General features: G+C 37.1%; 1 pseudogene across 1 annotated transcript in view; it reads right to left on the reverse strand.

Annotated features, from left to right (window-relative positions):
• Nucleotides 1–287: 287 nt before the first annotated feature.
• The window catches only part of LOC309799152 (jupiter microtubule associated homolog 2-like), a 62,222-nt pseudogene continuing 36,755 nt past the window's right edge, over nt 288–25,754 (reverse strand). The window contains exon 4 of the transcript in view: nt 288–874. The product of the transcript in view is annotated as a jupiter microtubule associated homolog 2-like (transcript). The remainder of the gene's footprint in view (nt 875–25,754) is intronic.

Consider the following 25,754-nt stretch of genomic DNA (forward strand, 5'->3'; position numbering starts at 1 on the left):
AGATACCCAGCTAGCCAACACACCAAGGACGCGAAGACCCCACTCCTCAGGCGCACCTGGCCTGGCACCGCCTCCCCGCCTACCCACCCGATAGCTCCTCCCACCCACCCGAGAGCTCCTCCCACACCAGGCATCCCGTTTCCTCCTTTGGTTTCCGGGAGGCGAGGTCTCGGGCTTCTCGTGATGGCAGTGGAGCCGCAGCAGCAGCTTCAGGTGTCCACCCAACAGACCCTCTCCCCACCCCGCTCCTTCGGGCTAAAGAAACTACAACTTTGAAATCCTATCTCTCGAGTTTCCTGTCTGGCTCTGGGGGATGCAGTAGCGTCTCAGTAGAAGGAGACGCTGGACTTGCCTCCAGGCGGGTTCAGGACTTTGTTGTGGGAACGAGGCCTCGGGCTCAGCCTGGGCTCATGGCTGCCGATGGCGGGCCACCGGGCAGGCCGGCTCTTGTCTGGGGGAGGCGCTGGCTGCGGCTCTAAGGTCCGGTGTGTCCTCTCCCTCACACAGGAACACGTGGTCCTTGGGTTTGTTGGGTGTGCCATGGGTGAAGCAGCAGCGACTGGGGAGCCAAAAATGACACTGGGCTTCCCAACAGGGGGCTTCAGACGCTGTCGAGTCTGCACAGGCATGGATTCATCAAGTATACCACTTCCTTCCCCCCCAGGGGGCTTGGTCCTTTTGGGTATGTTCTGAGGTTCTTCAGTGGGTCCAAAAATATTAGATGCCATGCTGTTAAGGCCTGCGTGGAGGTGCGGCTGCTTCTGGACGATCGCTCGGCTCTCCCCCCGGGGGCTTCATGGCCCTGCTGCCGGCCCGGCCTCCCTCGCTCTCCGGCGCCCGGAATGTGTCGCCCGCCAAGCGGAGCCTCCCGCCCCTGTGGTTTTCATTTTAATTTGTATGTCCCTGATCGAAAATGATTTTGAGTGCCTTTTCATGTGCTTATTGTTCACTTGAATACCTTTTTTTTTTTGGAAATTGCCTGTTGTAATAATTTATCCATTAAAAAAATCAGACTTCATAATTTTATTGTTTAGGAGTTTTTGTATAATCTGAATATGTGTTTTTGTCATATAAATGTCATGAATATTTCTCCTTGCATTTGGTTTATCTTCATTTTTAAGGGAAATCTTTTCATGAGCAGAAAATTTCCAATTAATCCATTTCACTTCTGCTAAAAGTTGTGTGGTTTTGTTTTTTTGTTTTTGTCCTTACCAAGAAATCTTTGCTTACTCTAAGGTTATTAGGATTGGATCCTTTTAGAAGTTTTACGGTTCTGAATTTTCAATTTAGGCCTATGACTTATCTCAAATTAATCTTTGTGTATGGTTTGAAATTGGGGTCTACTTTCATATTTCATATAGATATTTAGTTGTTTAATCAACATTTGTCAAAAAAACTCTTCTTTCCCAATTTATTTATCAAATGGTTAGATATGTGAGTCTGTTTCTGGACTCTGTTCTGTTCATGAATCTCTCTATCTTACACCAAAATCACAGTTATGTAAATTTTGAAATCAGTTCATGTAATTTCTTTAACTCTATTTTTTTTTCAAGATATTTTCTAGATTCTTTGCATTTCCATAAGAATTTTAGAATTTTCTCACCAGTTTCTACTAGAAATCCTTTTAGGATTTTGTTAGGGATTGTGTTGAATCCATGGGGCAAATTAGAGAAGGAACATCTTAAAAATATTGAACCTTCCAATACATAAAATGGTAAATCTATCCCTTTGGGTCTTCATTAATTCCTTTGGGCAATGTATCCTATTTTTTCAATATACAGGTTGTGCATATATTTCATTGGATTTAATAAAGTACTTTGAAATGTTACTTTTAATGGTATTGTTTATTGCTAGTAGATAAAAATACAAATCATTTTTATATATTTATTTTGAATCCTGTGATCCTGATCAATTCACTTATTAATTTTAGCTATTGTTTTGTAGACTACATAGAGTTTTATACATAATCATGGCATTTTCACATAAGGACAGTTTTACTTATTCCTAGATTTTAGGTTTTTTATTTATTTTTAAATATTTTTACTTTATTGCACTGGCTTGGACATTCAATACAGTGCTAAACAGAAGTGGTAAAAGTAAATATCTTGACCTTTTTTCCTATCTCAGGAGAAAAGGGCTCAATATTTTATTTAGTGTGATGTCAGCATTAGACTTTTCTTAAATTCCCCTTCTTGGATTAAGGGGAAGTTTCTTTCTATTCTTAGTTTGATGTGTTATTTTTTAAAAATCATGAATGGGTGTTGAATTTTGCCTTTTTTTTTTTTTTTTTTTTGTCCTCCTAAGAAAGTCATATGGCTTTCTCTTTTATTCTGTTAATGTATTGAGTTACATTGATTTTTGAATGAAAAACTAGGCTAAATTTCTGGGCTAAATTACCTTTGCCATAACATATTATCCTTTTTATACATGGATTTATTGAATTCATTAATATTTTGTTATGAATTTTTGCATCTGTGTTTGTGAGAGATATTGGTCTGATTTTTTTCTTGTAATATTTCACCACAAAGTTATTCTGGTTTTATAAAATGTATTGGGAAGTGTTCTCTCTTCCACAAATTTCTGAAAGTTTGTGTATAATAGGTATTATTTCTTCCTTAAATACTTGGTAGAATTCAACAGTGAAGCTATCTGAGTCCACAGTTCTTTGTGGGAAAAAAATGATATTAATTTCCTTTACAGTTATCGGTATTTTGTACTGTCTATTTTTTGTGTGTGTATGTGTCTGATGAAATTGTCCATTTACCTAAGTTGTCAAATTTATTGGCATAAAGTTGTTCAAAATATTCACTTATAGTCATTTTAATGGTTACAGTGTCTCTAATGATTTTTTCCTTTCTATTCCTGCTGTCGTTGTGTCCTCCTTTCATGAAACCATGGCAGGCCAACATTTTAGCTTGCAAGGAGGGAAAGCTCTCACAGTCCTTGACAATAACCTGGATACATTTTTCAGCAGTCCAAGATTTGACTGATTTAAAGTTAATAATTATTCATTTGTTATTTTACCAGCTTTTTTTTCCAGTTATCTCAATCCGTTAATACTTGTACAATATTTGTAAATTCCTTGATGCAAAGTAGTCCTCAGAGCTAGTATTTAAAGAAGCAAATGTGTTCATTTCATTGATAACTAAAAATTAAATACACAATACACTGGGAGGTACTTCAGTATTTCCACGTTGACATTACCTACCCCATTACTTAAAAGTAGATTTTAATTTATTGAGCTATTCAAGAATTATTGAGAGCCCTATTAAGCCAACTCTTGTGGAAGGTGCTGGAAATATAGTGAGGAGTAAGACACAGTTCTTGCCCTGAAGGAGCTTACAATTGAGTATTGAGAAAGACGTGTTGCCATGACCTGATGGCTTAGTCTAACAAGTGATATGATAAAAGTGGGCACAAGAGACAAAGAGAGGGCTTAACTCAGCCTTATCTAGGACAAGATTCTAGGAGGAAGTGTCATATAAATTCAACTCTGAGGAATGAGTAAGAGCTAGCTAAGCCATTCTCAGATTCCTGTCCCTCAGAGACTGGAAAAATATAATCTGTCTTCATTATTCACAGATACTCTATTTGCAAATTTGCCTACTTGCTAAAATATGTTCATAATCACAAAATCAACATCATGGAATTTTTACAGTCATTCACCGCCATGTGCAGAGCAGTGAAAAATCTGAGTGGCCCAATGATTGTGCCTCTTCCCAGTTAAGATCAAACAAGGCGATCTCTGCCATCTTCTATAAGGTCTCCTACTGTAAACAAGTGTCGTTTTCATTGTCTATTTGGTGCTGTGTTTTTCGCATTTTTGGTGTTTTTTGATGGTGATTTCGTTGTTTACAATGGCCCCAAGCAAAGTGCTGAAGTGCATCTAGTGTTCCTAAGTACAAGAAGGCTGTGATGTGCCTTTTGGAGAAAATATATGTGTTAGACAAACTTCTCTCAGGCATGAATTATAGAGCTGTTGACCACGAGTTCAATATTAATGAATCAACAATATATATTAAACAAGTTGTTTTTATCGAGTAATACACGTAAAACAAATTTATGTATTGGTTGGTTGATAAAAAGTTTGTGGCCAGAGGCTTGCAGGAGCCTAAGCCTGTGTTTTCCCCAGGAGCAATGGTTCAGTATTCACTACTTCTGTGTTTGCAGTGACTTTATAAAATATAACTACTGTAAATAGTGAGAATCATCTCTAACTGTTTTCTGTTTTAAGCACTAAGTTTTGAGATAATTGGCTATGCAGCAATAGATAACTAAAAGAACATATAAAGTCCAATGATGTAGCCTTTTTATAAGGCCTATATGATCTGACAACTAATATACCCTTCAGGAGTGTGTCTAATGTCTAGCCAAAAATAGTACAGAATGAATGTGTACATTTGCAGGTGAATATTCATTCTTTTTTGTTGGAATTGGCATAGCTCTGTAGAGTATTTGGAGCTACTGTGTTTTGAGATATTCTGAATTGTTTTCTATTTGGAAGTAACTTAATGTATCAAGAGTTGGCCACATCCAGTGCCTTCCCACTTAACTTTGATTTCAGGGTCTCTTTTAGCAATGTATTGTGAACAACATACCAATATTAGAAAATACCAGCTTTGTGGCTTTTCCATTGTATAAATCAATTTTAAAAATCAACCAAACAAGGTTACACTGGCTATGTGTGAAAAGGAATGTCTTGACAGCCTAAGATCCCTGCTTGGTTTGCATTCTCCATGATTATACTTGTTTCATACTTGTTAAGACAATGATTATTACTTAAGCTACAGAAGAACTTTGCCTAGCTCTGATGAACACACACAGGTGTACAGTGAGCCATTAAAGAAAGATTAAATTGTCTCCTTATTAGAAAGTCCCGTTTATTTTGTTAAAAGTTACCAGATTATGTATAAAAATTGAAAATAGCTGAATTGGGCACAGGCATTCTGCTGGGATTAGATGAATGGCAGCTGCAAAACCATTGTGAGATGCAAAAGCACATTTTAGCTTTTGGTAAAAAGACTGTGGCTTTCACTTTCCTTGCAGCTCTGGCCCATGTCTTGCTGCCAGCTCAGCTGTTAAATTACTGTGATATTGGAAAACAGGCTGGAGCTGGCTGTGTTGATGAGGAAAATAATTTAGGAAGTCCCTGTGCTCACTCCTAAGAATGTCGCCTTAAATGGATAAAGATTAATAATCATAATATTCAAATATATGAGGTGCATAATCAATATCTTAAAAGATGTGTGAAAAATAAAGTATCTTACCTGTGATATTAAATATTTACTGAAAATTTATAAAATTGTTCATTTAATAGACAACACTGGTTCTGATGCTGGTTTTCTGTGGGGACAGGGATAATAGGAATCAAGTTGTTATTTGATCCAGAAGAGATGAATACACAACATATATTCTTTTCAATCTAAGAGATAACTCAAAAATCTATACATCAGATCTTCTGGGATTCTTTTTGTGGGGTTCACTAATATTCAAAGATTTTAGAACTTGAACACAGCACCAGGAATCTCCACACTGACTCACATCCTTTGTAGTCCCCAATATTGCTCTGAGAATCACAAGAGGTGTAACTTATTCGAAACTTAGTTCTGCTTAGACACAAAGTCACAATTCTTGCCTTCTTCTACTGTGGAAATGGGAAGAAGGGCCTGAGAAGAAATTAATCAAGTACTTTACTTCTATTCCCTTCCTGGCCACCAACTCCCCCCCGCCCCCTTCCCCCAGGTTAATAATTCCCACTGGGGGTAAGGGGTTATGGGAAAGAGACATTCAGTTCATTAACTCAGAAAAATAAATGAACCAAAGTTTATGAAAATAGTCAATTTTGGAATTGGGGAGGGGCAACTCTTAGGTGTACCCATTTCAAATTTCTATGTTTTAAAAGTTTCAATAATGTTCATATTTCTTTTAAGCATTGTACTTTTGAGCACAAAATGGTTTAAATAAGATTTTAATTTCTCTAAATAATCCTCAAGGAGCCTAAAATAGAACTGTATTCTGTGCATTACAGTTTAATAGATGTGTTATTATTTAAACTGACTGCAGTTGTATTTGATTTTTTTTCATATAATTAGATTCAATCTAGCCTTTTGGTCTAGCCTACTGGTAATTTTCTTCATTGGAAAATCTTAAAAACTTTGATCTCTTTTTGAACCTCCCCATTAATCAGTTCAGTTCACTGATCTGATTCTAAAATATAAGCATACGAAAAGACTGAAATAATTGGTTTGCTCTGAATTACACAAGTTCATCTGGATAGAATCTATGGAGACAATAGGAAAGCTGAAAACTGTGAAAGCATTTCCTTTAGTAGTTTCTTTATGCTGGAAATAATGATACATTTGTATTTATCTCTGAAACAAAAAGTCACCAACACAAGATTAGGAATTAATATTTTCTTATGAGAAAGATGTATAATTTACATATAGGTTAGTTTACCTTAACAAAAATGAATTTTAACTTTCACTTTTTAAAAGATGAGAAATATTTGGTGAAATGCTTTAAACTCCATTTTAATTTACTGTTATGACCAGATATATACATAAATAGTTCATTAAATACAGGGAAAAAAGAAAAAAAAATAATGATGTTAACAATTAATTACTTGTGTTTTAAGGATAAAATCCATTGACAGATTTTTTTAAATTAATAAGCTTAATTTTTTTAGAGTAGTTTTAAGTTCACAGCAAAATTGTGTGGAAAGTACAGAGAATTCCATGTATTTCCTATTTCCACACACCCACAACCTTCCCTGCTATGGACATCCCACACCATAGTGGTACATTTGTCACAATCAATGAACCTATATTGACACATGATTATCAACCAAGGTTCATAGTTTACGTTACAGCAAGACAAACATTTTCCAACATATATAAATATATATATATAACACATACACCTTCATACATGCATTTCTTTATTCATGTGATATCCAAAATTTTAGAAGAATGTGCACAATTTATTTTTATTTATTTATTTTTTTGTTTTGTTTTGTTTTTGTTTTGTTTTTTTGTGGTATGCGGGCCTCTCACTGTTGTGGCCTCTCCCGTTGTGGAGCACAGGCTCCGGACATGCAGGATCAGCAGCCATGGCTCACAGGCCCAGCCGCTCCGTGGCATGTGGGATCTTCCCAGACCGGGGCACGAACCTGTGTCCCCTGCATCGGCAGGCGGACTCTCAACCACTGTGCCACCAGGGCAGCCCCTGCACAATTTATTATAAAATTGTAACAAAAACTGGAGAGTGTTTTGATCATTCTGGAAAGATGAAGCTCAGTATAAATACAACCTTGAAAATCGTCCAGAGATTGTGGCCATATCTTTCTTCTAAATAGTTAGATATCTTTTCATTAAAGATCCCAAGTACTCTTAAAGGAATCTCGTGACAAGTATAGTGCAAATGCTAGACAGGGACCAGAGGGGGTATGTTTTTCCATATTGAAGTGGTCCTCACCCACTTTGACCTTATCTCTTGAAGGAAGCACAGCCTGTGTGTTGGTAGTGGTGGGGGGGAGTGTCTGGAAACTGTGCTGTACATGTGGTGAGACAGCCTGAAGCAACTGCTATTTGGCTGTTTGTTGAGTCCCCGCTCACATTATTTAAAGTTATGTAAACTGGTGTTGGGGAATATAGTGTGGCAGAAGTCTTTTAGTTAATTCCTAACTTAGGACCAGTTGATAGCCTGTAGTTGTGAAGCAGTCAGATCCCTGAGTCTAATTAACTCTGGTGGACCTGACAAAATAGTTCCATGAACCTTCCAGTGAAGGGCCAGATCATGGATCATTATGGGGTCTGACTCTGTTATGAACTGAATGTGTTTTTCCTAAATTCATGATGAAATCCTAATCCCCAGTGTGACAGTGTTAGGAGACCAGCATTTGGGAGATGATTAGGTCATGAGGGTGGAGACCTCATGAATGGGATGAGTGCCCTTATAGAAGAAACCCCAGAGGACTCTCTATCACCTTCTGCCATGTGAGGACACAGTGAGAAGGTAGCCATCTGCAAATCAGAAAACAGGTCCTCACCAGACACTGAATCTGCTGGTGCCTTGACCCTGGACTTCTCAGCCTCCAGAACTGTGGGAAATAAATGTTTATTGTTTAAGTTGTCAGTCTATGGTATTTTTGTTATAGTACCCCAAAGGACTGAGACATTTCACCTACACAAACAACCAGTAATCCTAGATCAACTTCCTGTTTTTAAAATCTCAAGCTGCAACCTTAAACCAGGGCATATAACTCCTCCAGTGCTCAATGGATGTTTCATAAATGTAGTAACATAATGTACACAAGTGGTTAAGCAAACAGGTTTGGAGTCATATACATCTGGGCTTTAATCAGAGCCCTTCTTTTATTAACTGTGCAACCTGGGGAAAATTGCCTAAAATACTCTGGTTCTCAATTTATCTATAGGATAATTTCTACTTGATAGATTATAATGCAAATAAATTATTTGTATGTTAAATGAAAGAATGAATATTGCCCTTGATTAGTTAATATCAAAAAGTGGGCACTTTGTAAGAGTTATTTTCCCTTTAATCCATCTTTCAGGTTACTAGTTTATTTTTGAATAGTTATCTTTATGGCACAATAAAAGAGATCCCTGTGGACAGTGCATTTCTGAGCATTTCTACATCATATCTACAAAATATAAATAATAATATAAAGTGGCTCAATATGACATCATGAGGAGGAGTCTTTTTATCTCAATATTACTACTGCAATTACTTCAGTCATTTGAAAAATTAATTCCTAAATTCAACAAGGCCCCTACTTCATGACACATTTCAAGACAGATTGCTCTTCAGGAGTGAATGGGGTGATTTTACTACCTTTCATGCTATTTCAACCATCGATATGAAGCACCATAATTTTTCAAACTTTATATATTTACTCTTGATGATACTTTCAAAAATTTCCAAGTTGCCTTTCTATGTATTCAGTTCACGATGTGATTTTTAATATGGGACATAAATTCTTCCATTTTGTCCCCCAGGATACTGAATATTGCCAGGGATGACAAGTTGTTTTGTCAGTGACTTGGTGAGTTCAAATAAAATAACAAAGTTATTTTTTGGCCAGTTGCCATTATACTCCACCATCACTATAACTGAATTAATCCCCCTAAAGGATTATAGGTTTGATTTTGCATGGAAAATTTTTAAAAAGTCAATAACTTTGTGCATAGCACTTCTTTCCATTTCATCTATTTTTTAAAATTTTATTATAGAAATTTTAAACATAAAAATGGGAGGGAATAGTATAAATGAATCCTTATGTTCCATCACCCAGCTTCAACAAATATTAACACTTTGCTAATCTCATTTTATCTCTCTTCTCTACTTTTTTTTCCTGGAATATTTTTTGAAATCCAAGATATTATATCTTATGTCATTTTCCAGTAAATACATTATCTCTAATAAGTAAGGACTTAAAAATATCATGATGCCATTATCATGAACCTAGCAAAATTAAAATCATTTATATCAGCTAGTATCCAGTCTGTGTTTACATTTTTTCTATTGTCTCCAGATTGTCTGTTTTATGGTTTTGTCCAAATCAACATCAAACAAGTTTCACACAACACATTTGTATCTATGTGTTAAGACTCATAAACTATAGCCCCCCCTTTTGTATTTTAATTTTTAATTTGTTTTTCTATCTTCAGATTGACTGTAGAAAGCAAGTGAAAAATCTTCAAAGGATTATATTTTTCATAAGATAGTGTAATTAGTTGGAACACACAAATATTAGGATTTCTCTGTAAGATAAAGCTCTGAATACAGAAAACACTCATTTATTCAAAAAGTAGTTTTGGGTGTTTACTATGTGCCAGGTAGTATGCATAACTGGGATAGAATGTTGAGCAAAACTGATACAACTGGTGCTCTTCTGAACTTAAGTATCAAGCAGAAAGAGAGACATGGAATCAGACATGTAAGATGTGGAGTGTAATAGACTAGTGTGTACTGGTGTGTAGCAGGGCATTATGGGAGCATATAAGAGAGAATCTGACCCAGTCTAGAGCAGAGGAGTATTAAGACAGAATTGTGTCCCTCTAACTTGATATGTTGAAGCTCTAACCCCCCGTGTGACAATATTTGTATATAGAGCCTTTAAGGAAAGATAAAATGTGGTCATGTGGTTGGAGCCCTTATCGATAGGACTGGTGTCCTTACAATAAGAGGAAGAGACACAGAGCTCTCCTTCCATGTAAGCCTGTGCAGAGAAAAGGTCACGTGAGGACACAGCAAGAAGATACTGTCTGCATACTGAGGGGAGATTCCTCACCAGAAGCCAACTCGGCTGGCACCTTGATCTTGGACTTCCACCCTCCAGAACTGTGAGAAAACGAATTCTAGTTGTTTAAGTCACCCAGGGTGTGGCATTCTTTCATGGCAGCCTGAGCAGAACAATGCAAGGAGTAACAGAAAGTAGCAGTGGGGCTCCTAGCTTACCTCTCAACCATAAAATGCAGAAGATCTGAGAGAATTCCTTAATTCATTCACCAGTAAATCCTGATTACAAATCTACTATATCAGGGGCTATGCCGGGATGTGTGTTGGTGGAACAAACACCAACGTGGACTCTGCCCTCATGAGGTGCATCCTTTAGTAGCCATCTAGACATTAAACAAATGACGTCAGGTATAAATGCAACATTATGTTGAACCCGGTGAAGGGGAAGGGCAGAGTCCTAGAGGAAAAATTAATGGGTTGCTGTGTGGGTAGGAGGAGGCATGGAGGGGGGAGGGGAATATTCATAAGACTGGGGAAAGCCTCCAAGAGGACGGGGCGTTTTAAACAGAGCTTGAGAAATAAGCAGGAATTTAGGTAAGGTTCAGAAGAAGAGCATTCCAAGCAGAGGAAAGAGACTGAAGACAGAATAAGGTTTGATACATTCGAGAAACAGAAACAGGATCAGAATGCATGGAGTGTAATAACAAGAGAATAAAGAGCTGCGAGATGAGACAGAGGAGGGAGGATCCGGCTCCTGCAAGGCCTAGGGAGGCATGCTTGGAATATGGCACATAATGCAGTGGAGACCCTGAAGGGGAGAACGCAGGCAGCTACTGGTCTGAGAGAGGGATTAAGAAAATCACGCAAGAGGGAAGAGATATGGGAACATATGTATATGTATAACTGATTCACTTTGTTATAAAGCAGAAACTAACACACCATTGTAAAGCAATTATACTCCAATAAAGATGTAAAAAAATAAAATAAAATAAAAATGAAAAAAAAAAAAAGAAAATCACTCAGGCTGCTGAACAGAGAAGGATGCCAAACCATACAAAAGAAAGCACAAGATGAAAGGAATGAAAAGAGAGGGGAGGTTAAGTGACTAGAGCAGCTCACATCTTGGCAGAAACTAAGGATAAAAGAGACATGTCTTTTTCAACATTTTCTTTAGCACGGGTACCTCTGCCCACAAGCACCTAGAACGTGATTAAAGAAAAACCGCTCCATCCTGGCTAGTCCCACTTTATATATATGATTATACCCTCAAAGCAGCCTTGAGAGCTTTCTAGAAACTCTTCTGCATTTCTCTTGTCCATTCATTTTTTTTCACTCTTCTAGATCAAGGGTCAGCAAGTAACCTTCTGTGAGCCAAATACATCTCTGCTTGCTTTTATAAATAAAATTTTATTGACACAGTCATGCTTATTTGTTTATGTGTTGTCTGTGGCTGCTTTTACAATGTAATACAGAAGTTGTAGCTGTGAGAGAGACTTTATCTTTCATAAAGCCTAACGTATTTGATATCTGGCTCTTTGGGACAAATGTTTGCTGACCTCTGTCTGAGATGGCTATTACATATATTTCTGTGTCTGCAAAACTTCAACCCTCCTTTCCCTCTTTACTCTCAGCTGAAAATCTTGCTTTTTATTTAAAAAAGAGAGTAGAAAAATGCATAGGAAAAGTTTCACATTCTTTTAACACCAAGTATATATCTTCCTTTGGACACTATCCAATTTCCCCTTTTTCTGTTCCCTTTTGATCTTGTTGACCTTGATGAGAATCCCTTGAAAGAGTAATCTACATTTACTCTCTATATTTCTACTTCTTCCATTCCATAATGAATTCTTGCCACACAATAGTTTTGTCAAGCCCCATAATGACTTCCTTGCAACCCGATTCATTGGTCAATTGTAACTTGCCTCCTAAGCAGCATTTGACAAAATTCATCATTCTCTCTCTTGAAGCAATTTTTTTATGTAGCTTCTCAAAATCTGTCGATTATTCTCTTACTCCACTGTCTTCTGGCTTTTGTCCTTTTCCAGGGTTTACTTTTCTTCCAACCTTTGCCTCAAAACATCATTGTCCCAAGACTTAGTTCTCTCACCTTCCCTTTTTACACACAATGTTATCAGTTTTATCCAGTCTCTTACAGTAAATGCCATCTCTGTATTGATTTTTCCCATGTTTACTCCTTGAAACCCCAGATTTATATTTTCCTATTGGACTGTCTAGTTGATATTGAAAAATTAAAATTTTTCCAAATGCAAATTCATGATTTTTTTCCTAAAATCTACTCGTCTTTATTTTGGTGAAGGCACTTCCATTCTTCGAGTTGCTCAGACCAAAAGCTCTGAAGTTTTTTTTTTGGGGGGGGGGCTCTCTCTTTCTCTCATATCCTAAAATCAATCCATCAGAAAATCTTATCAGATTTGTTAAAAAATATATCTAGTATTCAACCACATCCCTACATCTACTTTGACCACTTCATGCAAGCTGCCATCATCTCTTATCTGGATTGTTATAATATCCACTTCGATGGCCTCTCTGCTACCAACTCTTTCTCTCTGTCATCTGTTCTCCATTCAGCTGCCAAAATGACACTATTTAAAACTCGAACCTCTCTTAGAGGCTCCACAGGCATCCATATGAGAACCAAATCCTTACCTTGTAAAATACAACTACAACAAAAAACAAATAGCTTATTCAAATTAACAATTATTGGAAATAATCAAGGGTCTTTTACAAAGATATGGGCAAGGTAAAAGGGAACTTCAGGAGATAGTGGAAATAGTGCAGGATCATGGGATTATTGACAGCAGAGGTCATTACCATCCTTAAACCTGAAGGAATGAGGGAAGGAAATTATTATTGGTAGCTGGAGTCAAAGGATTACCTGTCGGGAGCCATGACCTGCAGTGCAGAGGCAGAGCCAGCCTGAGGTAACAAAGCACAGAGAGGTCTGGGAGATTAAATACCTCACCTTCACTCTTCTCCTTCCCTCTGATTTCCTCTCATGCCTCTTATTGGCCAAATCCAACCTAAAGCCAAAGGGTAAGGCAGCCCACTGATGTGATTCATAAAAGGGCATAGATAATGGAACAGAAGTGGTATTTATGCTGAGATGAAATCTCTCTAAAAAATGTTAGTATACGAAAAAGTAAGGAATAGAACAATGTATATGAGTGAGTCATTTCATAAAATTTGCTAAAGAAGATAATTACATGGATATACATGGATATTCAGAGAGGTGTATGTGTGTATGTATATGAGTATCAATATTTAGGATTTACATTTTATTTTTTTCTGGAGAGGCCTATAGTAACTATTTAACTGTGGTAAATAGAAAAGAATATTTGGAATTAGTATACGAGGTAAACAGTATTTTATTTTTAATTTGACATCTCTAGGATTTTTAATTTACTAACCACATGCATACTTTTCTTTCTAAAAGCCATAAACTTTAATGATGTTCTCAAATATAATAAATGAAAAATGGATTCTATATTAACTTAGTTTTTTAAGACTCTAGTTTTGTGAATGACAATGTGTGAATTTATATAGTTCTAGAGAGAGTTGTGGAATGACACATATAAATATTTTAAAATATATTTTTAAAAAACAAGCTTACAGTGACAGAACTTTCTAGAATAATTTATAGAATTATAAGCAGGTGAGGAAATCATTATTAATATGCTCTTTTGAGAAAACCAATGGAAATTCTGAATTGCTGATTGTGGCACTTCAGCAGAGAGATTGGTGGGAAAATATCTAATTTACATTTAATTTTTGAAGAAAACCTTAAGAAATATATGCAACACTTGTGGCTACAACTGGCATTCACATTTGAAATACTGCAAAGTTCCATTATTTCAGCAGATTTCACCTCAGCCTATCACTGAAATCAAAAAGACCTCATGTGCTACCAGGAAATAGAAGATTTAGTAATTAGTTAATATTTATAAGTGGAATATTGTCATGAAAAAGACAATACTGTTGGAAAATGATTAAAAAAAAATTAGAGGTTGCATAGTGGTGCAGAAAAATTGACACAATTTTTCTTGAGAACCCTAAGTAAGTATGCACCAAACTGCTGCAAATCTAGACCATTTTGGTCCTTATAAATGGGAAGGGAATTTGAAGTGGTCTTTAAGTTCAAACTGAGTAGTTTGTTTTTGAGCTTATTGAACAATTTCAGTTCATTTTAGAGTGATGATGTAAGAGAAGAAGGAGAAAAAACAATTCAAGTGAAGGAAAATATTAACTCCAGAGGTAATCTCTAAAGACCCAATCTTGGTTGGCGCTCCAAACTATTTCATGTGGAGGGCTTATGGGTGATAGAGAAATACTGAACCCTTAAACTCTGGACACTTTCCTTTAGAGGTTTATTGAAGGATCTATTCTTGTAGATATATATCTCTATAGAGGTATAAGTGCAGATAGAGATATGAAACATCCTTTACATAAAGCACTATTACTCTGTGATCCTCCAAATTACCCCAAGTCAAATAATGCTTTTATGATGAAAAAACTGAGGGGGCTATTTTCATATATTTCTCTGCAGTGCAGAATTTTGAGTGAAGACATATTTTAAGGCAAGATGGGAAGCATCAGTATCAGCATGCAATAGTATATTTTTCTTTGTTGAATATGTATGTAGTATGAATCCTTGAAATGCAAAACCAGAAAACTATATTAATTATGTTAAACATCAAGTAGCAGTAAGCTATTTGCTTTTATATTCATTTGTCTTCTGCTTAGGAAATGAGATGATTAAATAATCTGAGGTTATATGATTTTGGTACAATCAAACTGATCCTGTAATGAACTGCTGTGCATTCAAAATTATGCTCTATTGTTTCCCTGAGCACAAAGCAGAAGAAATCCCTCAAGCCCAAGGTTGGCTTGAGCTGAGAATTACCTGGCAAAAGTGTGAAATGGAATTTAGGCTACTGCATAAAAAATAAATAAATAAATAACAAAAATAACAGTCTTAGTTACATTCTGTGTGAGTAAGCAAAACATATGATGAAACTTAATTATTTCTCCAAAGCTCAAAAAATTTGTACAGGAAGGTAATTTCAGTTTTCAAATTAAATACATTTTCTTACCCTAATAAGACTGGATTTTAGTTCTGTGCCAGTGATTTCTATTTTACTCTTTGTTTACAACCCATCTTTTCCAAGTACTGTTGTGGCAGTCCACTAGAAATATCTTTTCATACTGAGAACTAGAAACCCTCCCTTTCTGGAAGTTAAGTTCTGAAAAATAAAATACAGCTCTAGAATTACAAGCATGTTCAATTCTATTTAATGAAATACAAGGAATAGATTTAAATAATGGATGTGCTTCTGTTTCCCTGAAGAACACATGCAAAGGTGAAAGCCATAGTTATACTAAAATGCCTACATACTTTATATTGAATTATGAAAAACTATCATATATACTAATATAATAAGATACAATAATTAATTGAGATAAAATAATACTTACCCTAATACAATTTTTGGTTCTGTGAACACCCCCAAAAAGTAGAAAATATTGAAATTAAGTTAGATTAAAAATTGTCTTACTTTTAAAAATTACATGCTTTTAAAATATATAATATTGCCAATAGCCTAAGAAATCTGTTATTTCAATTCTGACACCAGTACACATTCTGCTCTTTTGTTCCATTTTAATGAAAGGCAAGTGAATTTCTAAACACAAATTCACCCTAAGAATTCTTATACCATTTATGTCCTATTTGTTTTTGTCACTCAACTCAAGCGCCCATATTCTATCTGTCAAAGGATTGTCTCATGGGGCACTAAGTTTCCCACAATTGTGTGTTGCATGTATGTGGGAACCCTGGATAGAAAGAAATGAGAAATGCGTTTTTAGTTTAGATTCCCATATCTTTATACTTTTCAGTTTGTATTTCATAAACTACATTTAAAATAAATGAGGCAAAGTTTTTAATATACATGTTGCAGAGAAAATCAAAATAAGAGAAATGGCTCTTTCTCCAACCAGTGGTAACAATGGACCCACAAGATCTTCCCACACAAAATGTGACTATAAATGAGACAATGTGTTGTTTGCCAGGATGACGGCAGCATCCATAGCCTTCCTGTTGGAGTGAAAATACTAACATTAGGTGCCAGTCATGCTGCTGAACATTAAACTTTATCAGAAGCCTATGTTAGAAGTATTGATACTATTTTAAGCTTCTTTTACAGAAGATAAAGAGTCCAGGGAAGTTCATTAACTTGCTCAAAGTCATACAGCTAGTTTGGAGCCAAGTATGGGAAATAATAGAAAAAACTTATAAGCAACACCTTATCTACAACACTCAATTCTCAAAATAACTTGAGTGTAGATGTCCACAGGTAACCATATAAGTGAAGGCTGACTGATACTCTCTGAGCTTCAGCACCTGGTCCAGGCCAGTACATGGTAAATTCCCAATGATTTGTGTTGAAGAAATGAAAAAAAAAAGTAATTGCATTTGACAGATCATGAGTGTTGTTTACTGATGATGTTCTGATTAAACCCTTATTTTCTATTTCTGTAAGCTTGAAACTCCTTTTTTTCTACTAAAAATATTTGATGTATCCCACGGAGATGCAGAGTTGGATTAAGCCAAGTAAACCTTGCTTTTGTCTCGTGTCTTCTTGAGACCTGGTGAGAAAGAAAGTAGAGGAGTTTCAGCTAAAGAGGGGGGTTAAAAGTGTCCATTTCTCATCACTCCAGTCTGGGTTTGGAATGAGCTGATGCAGGAGAAGGGTGGGCAAGATCATTCTGGTGACTAGTGTCCTCAAGAAAACTGGATGCAACATTTTCTAGTCAGAGGAGGATCATACCCTTCATCAAAGGATCTCATCAGACACAACCACCATAGTATGGACACATGATGGACACATGACCTGTGCTTGCCTTTCTGTCTTCTGCAGCTCTGGAGATGGTCATTGGTTCTTTCATTTTATAGGCCAGCTAGGGATACTTTGACTCTTAAGGCAGGTGGGCAGGTAACAGCAGTTGTGTGGCCTGATTCTTCAACAGTGACCAAGCAAAAAGTAAGCCACCAATTATTTTGGTTTGGTTTGGTTTGGTTTTTTTGCAGTACACGGGCCTCTCACTGTTGTGGCCTCTCCCGTTGTGGAGCACAGGCTCCGGACGCGCAGGCTCAGCGGCCATGGCTCACGAGCCTAGCCGCTCCGCGGCATGTGAGATATTCCCGGACCGGGTCACGAACCCGTGTCCCCTGCATCGGCAGGCGGACTCTCAACCACTGCACCACCAGGGAAGCCCATTTTGTTTTTTTGTTTTGTTTTGTTTTGTTTTGTTTTGTTTTCACCAATTATTTTAAAACGTCTCACCTAATGGCCAATTGCTTTTTATTTTAAACATAGCATTTGCACCTATATTCAAACTCATGATATAGTCACATATCAGTCAGATTAGTACTTCAGAAGATCATTTTGTGACCAAAGAGATGAAACCTCATAATAAAGTGGTGATTCCATGGCACATTTTTATGTGCTACTTCAGCTCTTATTATACTCATCTGTAAATTGTTCTTCCAGCTACAACAGCAGCTGCAACTTGACAATGCCTCACCTCAGCCCCTGCTACATGCCTCTCACCTCCTGATCTATGGCTTTACTGTTGACACTGAGGTGTGGGATGTCACACGTCCTCAATGGGTTCTCACATATGAGCAACCCAGATGTATGGGAAACTTAATGTCCCATGGGACAATCCTTTGACAAATGAGAGATGGGAGCTGGTATATAAATATTTTTCCCCTTCTTCCATTCACATTCTACCCCCAAAAGGTTTCCTAAGATTGATGAATCTATCTATCTATCTATCTATCTTGATAACACAGCTTTCTGTGCTGTGTTTCCCTCATCTCTCACTCCTTCTCCCTCAGCTTGTGTTACCTAATCAAACAGTAGCACCAAGCTCTTTGCCTCAAGTTTTGTTTTCTGATGACCTGGGATAAAACAGTTGGTAACAGGATTGCAGTGTTAACATCTAGCATGTAGTGACATTATCACTACTGAGGCTTTTACCTACTGACTGATGAGAATGAGATATGGGAAGAAGGTGAAATGGTAGAATATATGGTGGCCGCGGTTCTATTTAAGGATCATGTAGGGCTATGATACTTTTACAAATTGTAATGTGGAGGGGGTTCGTTTCTGTTAACTTCATCAGAAGACCGGGGAAACAAGTGATAGGCTCAGGACAGCCAACTGCCAATGAAAGGTATGCTGTGAAAACCAATTCTCCTCTCCTGTAACTGCAGGGCAAATTGTTCTAATTATCAGGCCCAGAATCTAATTGCAAGGGCGGCAGAGCACTGAATGCACAGCTTCAAAGGAATTTGTATGTCAAAATCAGGGAGCTGATAGAATAGAATGAGACCCTAAGACAAGGATGGTGACATTTCCATAGGTGAACCTGAAAATCTTGAAGACTCAAATTTCCCTAATGACTCTAAGCTAGTAAAAGCAGCCTTCTCCCCTTTCCAGAGATGAGAAGCTTAGAGACCATGCCTCAGATCTAATCTGAAGCAAATGACTTGCAAAGTGACATCTATCCTCCTAAACATCTGCTCCTATCACTTCTCATTTCCACCAGGTTAATGATCACGATCAGGTCTCTGAAGAACCTGAGTGGGGAAGTTAGTGCCTGCCCCAGGAGAGAATGGTTTATAGGAAATAATTGTTGAACCTCACTAATATGTACCAGCAGGAAACAGGAGGGTGTGTTGAGGTGGATCTTAAGGATGTTAGATTGGGTGGGAAAGACTATAAAGCTGGACAGGGGAAGATTTATTTTCATGAGAGCCCTTACTCATGAATCCGGTTTTAATATTTGGTAAGGACACCTGGAGATGGTCCTAACAGTCCTAAAAGTTAGTATGCCTTCTTGAAGCATGATGACAGCCTACAGTAAATTGGGAGAAGACATCAGGATTTCCTTGGCATATTATTGAGGAAGGGGTCTGCAAGTTCAAGGAGATGGAAATGCTAGAATAGATTTACCTAAAAATACCCCAAAACCACCATCTGACTGTTCATAAAGGCAATAAGGAATGCACTGGTGATATGGGTATGCAATATCCATAGAAAGCCTGATAATAGTTTGTTGGAACTGCTGCCATGGAACAGAACTTCCTAGTGTCAATGGGGATGATGATTCTGGAATGGTAAAGGCCAGATGGTGGCACTTAATCATCAGAATTAAGGTCTTTATAATGACCAAAATGGGCAGTAAGTCTATAATGTGAATCTGCGTCCCTTGACCACTGTGGTGGTGACTATTGTTTCAGTGTTTCTAGAAATAAGATAGAATACCAATAATTAGGGTATACTTAGGAACTGGCAGAACCCTCATATTAGTTCCCGATCTATGGAGTAAGAAACCATTACGGAAAAATAGTTTAGCCATTTCCCTTCCTCCCTTGCCCAACCACGATGATAAATAAGAAGAAATACCATATACTGGGAGGAATTTCAGAGATTACTGCTGTCCTCAAACACTAAAATGATGCAGGTGTATATCCTATTCATTCCACCTGTGTGGTCACCATAAAACCAAACTGATAATGGTAATGATAGTGGATTACTGTAAAATTAGCCATGCAATAACCTCAGTTGTAGCTGCTATTTCAAGGTATATCCAACACCTTAACTGAAATATATTTACACACTTAGTATATAATCATTTATCTGATATATACTAACACATATTCTTCCTAATTACTAAGCAATTCACTTTTTTTTTTTTTTTTTTTTTTTTTGCGCTACGCAGGCCTCTCACTGTCGTGGCCTCTCCTGCTGCAGAGCACAGGCTCCGGATGCACAGGCTCAGCGGCCATGGCTCACGGGCCCAGCCGCTCCACGGCATGTGGGATCCTCCCAGATTGGGGCATGAACCCATGTCCCCTGCATTGGCAGGCGGACTCTCAACCACCGCGCCACCAGGGAAGCCCAGCAATTCACTTTTATATAGCAGAGCCAATGATATACACTTGCTGTCTTGCCTCTGGGATCATGTGAAAAATCTTACTCTCTAACACAGTATAGACTTCAGAGACTTCAATTGCCTTCATTCTTCTGGAAAAGTTCTCTGAATATTCTCGATTAATGACATCATGTTATATGCAACTGATAAGCAAGAAGTGAGGGTATCTCAAAAGTCCTACTATACAACAAAACACCAAAGAGCAGTTGTCCTACTAGAACAGGTGAATAACCTATTGGAACTGTAGCTAATGTTCCAACTTGGGATCAACATCATGTTAGGATAGGGTACTGTCCTTTAAGATGTGGTACAAGTATGTAACAATGGCCTCGATATGGTACAGTGTTTCAATAGTTAAAATGCACAGGTCTGGAAATCAAGAACTAGAAGTATGATTGGCCACCCTCACCATCATTTCAAGTGTTCCACTTACAGAATTTTTGTTTACTCGTCTGTCACATTAGAGATCCTGGTTTCCAAGGAGGAAATATTTCTTCCAGAGACACAAAAAAGGCCAGGTGTCCATAGAACAGGAAGTGGCAGCCTACCACTTTACTACTTTGAGTTCTTCATGTCAACAGTCCAAAGGGCAGAAAACAAATACTTGTGAAAGTAATCAACTCTGATCACCATGAAAATGTTGGGATGCTGCTACACAGTGGGAGGTAGGGTGAGTGTGTGTGGGTCCCACAACATTCTGGTGCTTTCATTCCCAATGATAGTGGCAAATGGGCAGTTATAGCAATGATAACACAACAAAGACAATATAACTAAAGGCCTTTTTGTTATCCCTCTGGGCTAAAGGTCTGTGTCATCCTACTAGGCAGGTATCCAAGACCAGCTTGGCTGAAAGAGTGGGAAGTGGAGGAGGGAGATGGTGACACAGTTAAGATCTCAAGGTCAATGGTTACAGTGAGTCTTGCAGCATGTTTCACTTGGAAATTAAGATTTTTCAAAGAGTGTGGCTGGCTTCTACTTGGAAGGAAACTCTGACTTATTAAACTTGTATCACCTCTCTTTGGGAAAAATTAAGATCACCATATTCTCACAGAATTGGAGGCCCCATCGTGTTTTTTGGAGCCAGTTAAAATGGAGGTTACACGTTTACCTGAGGGGCAAATATTCAATCAATACTTGGTAAGAGCCAGCGAATTAATTCTTCTTTTCTTCTCAAAGATATTCTTACCTGAGATGAACTTTATATAGCTTCCAGGTGAATGCTCCCCAAAACTGATTGATTGCTGTTCTTAACAGCCATCTCAATAATTACGGGATTTTGTAACGTGTCATCTTGACGCAGCTCAACACCATTTTCCAAAATTCCCTTCCCTTTCTGTTTCTGGTTCTAGCTAGCCAAAAGAGAAATTTGGTCAAGAATTGTTCAGACGTTCTATATGCTTATAATTTATATATATATATATATATATATATATATATATATATATATATATATATATACTTTATGTATTCTATCCATTACTGAGGAGGCAGGGGTATTAAAATCCTCAACTATAATTATGACTTTATTTCACTTTAATTCTGTAAGATTCTGCTTTATCTATTTTAAAATCATTTTTTGGTACATACACATTTCTAATTGTTATGCATTTCTAATAAACTGCTTTTTTAAACATTTTAGCAATTCTGATAAGTACGTAGTCATATCACATTGTGCCTTTAATTTGTATTTTCCTAATGACTAATGATGTTGACCATCTTCTCATGTGTTTATTTGCCATCTGTATGTCCTCTTCAATGAAATATCTGTCATGCCTTTTGCACATTTCTAATTGGATTTTTTTTTCATTTTTAGCCTGACCCAGGTCTTAGTGAATGCCTTGTGATCCTGTCTGTAATACAGCAAGGCAGGCAATCCTGTGAGGAACTGTCACAAGACTGTTCCTCATCCACCTCTCTACCTTTCAGGGGGCTCCCTGTCTAGCAGGAGGGGCTACCACAAGGCAGTTTCTCATTCATCTCCTTGCTTGTGGTGAGACGTGGGACCTCCCACCTCACCACCCTCTCCCCAACATAGGCTATAAAACCACCACTTAACTGCGGTCCAGAGATGGGTTCTCCACAGCAGAGTAATGTACTAATTGTGCTGTCATCTGGCCCCTTAAGTCCTCTGTCATTCTGCAGAATTAGGGTCATAGGTAGCTGAAACCATGCTGATCTTGCTTCTGCTTTACTTTGTGTAAGTAATAAACTGTCAAAATCCATTCAGGTTCATTGTCTTTTGCTGACTGAACCTATGGAAACGTAGCAAGCCAACCTAGCAGCTGCCACCATGCTGCTAGTCAGGAACTGCTTGATCACTTGACAATATTCATTAACCTTTTACTCAAACACCATTTCTTTGACCTATAACTGCATTTGCTTAACTTATCTCCCTGCCAATGTTCTGGCCTCCTGCAAATCTCTATCTTACATGAAACTAGAGTAGCTTTTCTAAATGCAAATCTAATATTGTTTCCCCACGTAAAATCTTTCGACTGATAGATAAAGTGAAACGTTTTGCCATGTCTTAGCCAATTCAGGCTGCTATAACAGAATATCATAGACTGGGTGGCTTATAAAAACAACAGAAATTTATGTCTTAGGTTTTGGAGGCTGGGAAGTCCAAGATTAAGATGCTGGCAGATCAACAGTGTCTGTTGAGGGCCTACTTCCTGGTTCAGTCTTCAGGCTTGGTCCCCAGTTGGCAAAAGGAATGAGAGAGTTCAATGGGGTCTTTGATGAGGGCACTAATCTCATTCATGAGGGCTCCAATCTCGTGACTTAATCGCCTCTCAAAGGCCACATCTCCAAATACCATCACATTGGACATTAGGATTGCAACATATGAATTTGTGGGGGGAAACATTCAGTCCATAATACTGTGGCTTACAGCGGCTTACAGGATTTGCCTTTTGACAACCTCTGCCACCTCATATCTTCCTTTGACAGTGTAAGTTCTAGTGGGATTGAATATATTCTCAGTTTTGGAGGCAAGATACCCATGTCAAATTTTAGGCTTTGAACATGTTTAGTCCTGACCAATCATGAGCACAAAATATGGCAGCAAGACATGAAGCTGAGTAGAAAGACACAGCACTATTGGATTTGTGTGGAACACTGCAGTCTTGCCTTATTTATCTGACTTAATGAGGTGAGTGTATATTTATAAAATATATCCAGCAAACCATGATTTTCATGCAACAAATACTACACTTATCATGTATTAATGGGCTACAGGATACTGCAAGTCCAGAGTCACATCTTATTCCCTGTATTCCTATATTTCCAGGAAAACAATGACGTTAATTTCTTCAATTTTATAAAACTTCAGGGGTGATTACAGGGGGCTGATTTAGAAACATTTTTGATTGAGTAGTATGTGCAACATTATGTAAATGGCTTTAGGATTAATTAGGACCTATTTGATCCAGCATTTTGCTGCAGTGTTTGAAAAGCCAGCAAATGGCTCATGTTATGTGTCAGCATAAAATTTTAGACTACAAAAAAGTGTCTGTTTTGTCTTTGACACTATATTCTTTGCCTCCCTCACCTTCCTCAAACTCTAAGAAACTACGTAGGCCTTTGTAAATACTTCCTAATTTTTTTCAAGTCATGATATCCAAAAACAAAAACAAAAATGAGGTTACCAACTAATTCCCCCCCCCGATAGACTATCCCTCAGTACGAAACTCACAAGGAAAGGAAGAATAATGTTCCCTAAAAGTACAAAAGATCTTGAGGAGAGATGTTTAGAGGTTAAGATGTTATTTTAACACTTATGAGGGAAAATATGATCCTTCTCCTTAGTGATAAGGAAGACATTTGTGAATCACCCACTTTAATACCTTTAATGCGCATCTGGTACTTGGCAGCGTTGGTAGCAGTAAAAATAAGAGTGCACAGAGCATAAATGTGTAAGAATGAATGCAGTATGCTTTGAATTGCAAAAACCCCTTGATATGAAATGGAAATGCATTTGAATTATCACTTTAGAAATACTGCTTTCATGCTGGTGTTATTTGTTGCAAACATATTCCCTTCAGGTAACAGAGTTATGTTAATGACTATTAAAATTCAGCAGATATTTCTGAGTACTCCTCTCACTGTATTCATGATGCTGAGTTATGGTTTAGTGATATCATATGTTTATGGACAAAAAATGGGATTAGGAAAATTGCTCTCAGCCACCCTAGTAAATTTTCACCAGAACAATCAAGTAGGCAGCTATGGTAGATGATATTTACTTTGACCTCTGAATACATCATTAAAATGGAAATGACTTAATGTCATATCCCCAAATATATGTTCTGCTGCTGAGATATGTTACCTAAGATCAGTATATCCTGTGCCAGTATACTACAGTTTAAAAAAGTAAAAACTTTTAACATTCTCCATTTTTAAATTTTGGTATTTGGTGACATTGGTACACAGGCAAATGCTTATTCATGAAATGACGTACTTAAATTGGCATTGTGTGGGAATAAAGGTGACATAAAATTTTTAATCTCTATACTTAATTTTGCACATTCTCTGCAGATTCCATATTTTTTTTCAAATCCCCCAAACCACTCATCAACAGAAATTGTAGTTAAAAGTGACAGCTAACACTGTAAAGAAATAATTACATGACTACAAGGAAGTCCAGTTCAACTCTGTATAAAATATGGCACTAATTCCATGCATATATTTTATCCATTTAACTTTAGAGAAAATATTTTTAGGAAAAGTACATTGCTAGTCATCATGTCAGAACCCAAACTGTAACAATAATCAACTGGCTTGGAGAATGTATTTTATAATACATGCCTTGTGTACAGTGAATGTTCCTGATTGCAATCTACCACGAGGTTCATCAACTCAGGCTGTTGTCTGGGTTGCTTCTCTTAGAGGACCTGGCTGAATAATTGCACTTCAAATTTTATGGTAAAAATAATTTTGTCTTGTGGTCAGGTTTTAATTTCAAAGGACAAAATATAGCTTAGAAAAACCATACTCATATTCTGTAGAATTTTCTCTTGCAATATTATAATATTGTCCAATTCCTTTACTATTATGGAAATTTGAAATGTGTGAGACTTTATTTCTCTTTCAGTAATTTTGCATTAAAATTTTGATGTAGGGAAGCAAGAGATTGTTATATCAGTTTTGACTTTGTCACTTTGTAAATTTGTTACCTTGGTCAAATCATATTAATGCTTCCAGACATTTGTTTTCCCATTTATAATAGGAAGGAGTTGGATAAGATCATCAATAAGATTGATTTAGTTCTCAAAAGTTGTAATATTATAACAAGGAACTTGCTTAGGTAGCAAATCTTAAAAAGTCGTTCCATAAAATTCGGTATTACTTACCATGTGATTTTAAAGTGAGATTTCATAAAAATGTTGTTGATATAATGAAATCAATGTTACTTTCTTAAAATTTAATTACAATTATCCCATATGCTATATTTTCATTAAATAATAATAAAACAT

Source organism: Mesoplodon mirus (genome assembly GCF_964341445.2).
Source record: "Mesoplodon mirus genome assembly, chromosome: 3".
In the NCBI taxonomy this organism is placed as follows: Eukaryota; Metazoa; Chordata; class Mammalia; order Artiodactyla; family Ziphiidae; genus Mesoplodon; species Mesoplodon mirus.